A 4,645-nucleotide genomic window follows, 5' to 3' on the forward strand; every position below is an offset into this window, starting at 1 on the left:
AATTTAGGTGTTTCATATATTGTGTTAGCTAGCTAATTAATAGAGAGAAGTGTCCTCTCTTATGTCCGTGCTTGGTCGACACTACGTACTGTACATAGAGATGCCCTCGACACGCTAGCTAGTAAGAAAATGAAGGGAACAATTAAGTACAGAAATTCGTCATGCATACCGAGAGAAGTGATCGATCGACCTCTCCTTCTCCGAGAGATTGGTCGAACAACAAGTTTTTGTATTATCTATCCGACGCTACTGGCTATATATACATATATAATATGTAAGATCTCTTACAATCCCCTAGCAATTGAAATCAACTTCCACATGGTATTCTCCGGCTTTATTGATGATGTGGTCAAGAAAGAATCCCGCCAATTCCTCTTGAATTGCTTTCATGCGATCTTGTTCTAGGAGTTCATCCCGCATCTGCCACGTCTAATTTGAAGACGGGGGTTAATACATATATGAATGAAACTCAACAGAAATGATGGTGTAATAAAATGAAATTGTGAATATTATTGCTTACGCACTTCATATTGTCTTTTAGAGTAGCCCCGCTTATTTTTCAAAGTCGCGTTGTAGATGAACTCGCACACGTAGTATCCACAGAAATCATTCCCTTGTTCCTGCCACAAGCACTTTACGAGAAATAGAGGTCAATCAAACTGATAATGAAGCATTATAAATGGCATTGATAAAAGTACAGCTATATATAGAATCAACGGGAGATGCACGCAACTAGCTAGCTAGTAGTACTTACTTTCGGGTATGTATATCGCAGCTCCTTTGGCAGTCCCGGAACTTCTGCGGTGAACTGTTTCCAAACCCTGCAAGACAAAGAAAATAATTATTATTACTTGAGATATCAGGAAATGAACAAAAAGTTGCAGATATGGTGCGATAATGATCGATTGAACTTACTTGTTGAGCAAATTAGTCATGTCTGCATAGGTTTCGGGATCTTTTCGTCTCGAGTCTAAGACGTTTACTACTCCCCACTCAAGCTTAATCTCCAGAAGAACATAGTGGAATCTGCACACGCATGCATAACTCATCAATTACATTACTATAACCTCGCTCGAGTAATAAGGGAAACCGAATATGCACACGACAGTAACACTCACTGGAAGTTGTAAGGAAAGAGTATTAAATCTTTGTTTTGATTTTTGATCAACGATTGTAGCAAGTTGGCCTCGGCCTCTTCGGCGTGCTTTGTAACCTGAATTTCATCTATGATATTTGTGTTAATGAACCCAATATCATACATTTCTTGTTTTTTGCACTCGATGATCTTCAATCTGCATAATATAGTGAGGATAATTAATTATAAATACATGCAATGAAAGAGCCGAGCTATATATAGAGACTTAATGATAGAAATAGTACTTACAGACAGTAGCAAAAGACCGTTAATTTATCGAGGGCCTTTTGATTGAAGAACGCGAAGAACTCCTCAAACGGAACAGTCAACAGATCAGTTTCAACGAGGTCGTGCTCCTCTTTAATATTCAGATACAAAGCATTCGTCCCCCCAGACTCTCTGCAGGTTTTCATGTACCAATTATGGAATCTTTGCATCATAGTTATTAGAGATTTTTCATCTTTGACGGGAGGCTTCCCGTACTCGTATTTGTGTTTGTCCACCTCCAAGAAATCAGGAAGTTGATCATCAGGCAGGTAATCTTCAAGATTGCCATAACCGACCACCGTCCCCGGAGCATTAGCGGCGATGTCGCCGCTAGACACATTGAGCGGGGGGGCACGATTGGTTTGCTTGTTTGCCGAGCTAGTCAATTGTTTTGCAGTTGCTCGTTCTCTTGACCTTTGATGTCTCACAGTACTTCCCAACCGCTCCACTTGGAGATATGTCTGTTCAGTAATGCGCTCATAGTTGGTTCTCGGCGGAGACTTTGCCGGTTTCCTTAGGGCATCGAGATTGCGCTTTGCTTTCACCAGATCTACCTTCTCCTCCGGAGGTGAATGTCTCTTTGCTTTCACCCCTTCAAAGAAGTCCTTCACGTGGGTCCGCACGATCGTCGCGTTTTCCTCCTCGGTCCTCTCATACGGTAACTTCTCTAGAGGCTTGAGAGGTGGACCGTATCTGTATTGCCTCCCGCCTCTGCTAGCTATACTGCTAGACGCCGGAGCAGACAGAGCGGCTGCGGCGCCTGTCTTCTTTCGTGCTTGCTTACGAGGCGGAGGAGAAGGACTACGACACGCCGGAGCAGCCGGAGCGGCAGCGGGTCTCTTCCGCCCTTGCTGGCGAGGCGGAGAAGGAGGAGGCTGCTGGCTGCTTGGGCGCACCGGCGCAGGCGGAGAAGGAGGCGGAGTGCCACCACGCGCCGGAGAAGGAGGAGGCTGCTGGCTGCTCAGGCGCAGGCGGAGAAGGAGGCGGAGTGCCACCACGCGTCGAAGAAGGAGGAGGCTGCTGGCTGCTCGGGCGCGCCGACGCAGGCGGAGTGCCGCCACGCGCCGGAGAAGGAGGCCCTGTGCCCTGATCGTCACTCGCCAGAGGAGGAGGCGGTGGAGGAGGCGGAGTGCCCTGACTCGCCGGAGGAGGAGGAGGAGGCGGAGGCGTCCAGTTCGGAAGGTTGATGAGCTCCTTCCGCCATAGGCTTGGAGTCTTTAGAGCAGAACCCAGCCTAGTCTCCCCTTCACTGGTAGGGTAGTCAAGCTGGAGGTCCTCAAATCCCTCCGTTATTTCATCCACCATCACCCTAGCATATCCTTCTGGAATCGGCCGGCAGTGAAAAGTTGCGCCGTGTTCAGTAGGATAAACAGAGCCAACAGCCGCCTTGACCTTCAAATTCATCCATCACATCATAAGGTGCCAATTTTGAGCCTCCGTGATAGCATCCATGGGATAGCTGGCAGGAGACGTCAAGACATGCTCCGGCTGAAGCAGCTCGGTGGAAGCCACGCTGCTTCTCCGCTGAGATGGTGGGGTAGCTTCGGGGGTAGCTTCGGGGGAAGCTTCGGCAGGTCCTTTGTTGTGATCTGCTGCTCGTTCCTCTAGCCCCATTACCCTTTCGTGCAGCGCCTGCAGTTGGCTCTGCTCCAGTTTCTTCCTCCTCTCGTAGGTTTTGTAACCCCCTGCGTCCAGAAAACCAACCTTCCACGGAATGGAGCCTGGCGTGCCTCATGTCCATCCAGGGTGCTCAGGATTCCCGAGGGCCATTGTGAGCTCGTCCTTCTCCCTGTCTAGAACGAACATCCCTTGCTGCGCTGCATCGATATACTGCCGAAGCCTTGTGGCCAGTGTTTTCAGTTGCTCGTCCGTCCAATGGCACTTCCCTGATACAGGGTCCAAGGTTCCGCCAGCCCCGAAGAACCAAGTCCGGCAACGGTCTGGCCATCTCATTGTCTCCGGTTCGATCCCTTTATCAAGCAGATCATTCTCAGCCTTGGACCACTTAGGTCGGGCTTTGAGGTAGCCACCTGACCCGGTGCGATGGTGAAACTTCTTCTTCGCAGCATTTTGCTTGTTTGTCACCGACATCTTCTTACTCTTTTCCGATGTCGTGTAGGCCACAAATGCGGGCCAGTGATCTCTGATATTCTCATATTTGCCGATGAATTCTGGTGTCTCTTCTTTGTCGACAAACTTTTTCAGCTCTTTCCTCCACCTCCTGAATAGGCATGCCATCTTCTTAAGAGCACAAGACTTGATTAATTGCTATTTAACTGGCTTCTCCGGATCCTCCTCTGGTGGTAGGGTGAAATTTGCCTTCAGCTCAGTCCAAAGATCATCTTTCTGCATATCATTGACATAAGACACCTGAGGGTCTTCCTCCTTAGGCTTATACCATTGGTGGATTCTGATCGGGATCTTGTCCCTAACAAGAACCCCGCAGCGAGCAGCAAATGCGTTCTTTGTCTGGATGGGCTCAATCGGTTCGCCGTCGCGCGCGATTGCTATGATCTCAAACTTTTCATCCGAGCTCAACTTTTTCTTCGGGCCTCGTTTCCTTACCGAAATTGTGCTCGATCCAGAGGGCTAGAAGAAGGAATAAAGACGAGAGTTAATTAATATGTGTACATATACCAAAACAATGAGTGCATCAATTAACTAGTCAGCACGGGCTTAACTAATATATATATATATATACCTGGCCGGACTCGGTTCGGTCACCGGAGCAGTCAGCATGGTCTCCTTCTTGTACCTCCATTGGGTCACCGGAGCCATCATGAACATAGCCCTCTTCTTGTACCGGCATTAATGGGCCGGAGCCATCATGAACATAGCTCTCTTCTTCACCCAGTCCTTCCTGACCAACGGTGTTATTGAAAAATGACGCAACGACATCACTTCCTTCTGCGATTATCTCCCCCAACATCGCTTCTGTTGCTTCGTCTTGGGAGTGCTCCATAGTTTCTGCAAATATTTACAACATGTCAATTATTATTCAAACCTGGTACAGATGGATATATATTAGTGGCAAACATAGAACTAGCTAGCTAATCACAATAAGGAATCATGTTAGTGGCCTCGACGCTGCTTCTCTAGGGTTTGGGGTGGCCTAGACAACGCTTCAAGGGTTTGGGGTGGCCTCGACACAATGCTTCAAGGGTTTGGGGTGGCCTCGACGACAACGCTCTTTTAACTTGGTAAATTTGGGTGGCCTCAAGAGAGTTTGTCGGGTAGGGGCGC

This window comes from Triticum aestivum, chromosome 2B (genome assembly GCF_018294505.1).
Source record: "Triticum aestivum cultivar Chinese Spring chromosome 2B, IWGSC CS RefSeq v2.1, whole genome shotgun sequence".
NCBI lineage: Eukaryota > Viridiplantae > Streptophyta > Magnoliopsida > Poales > Poaceae > Triticum > Triticum aestivum.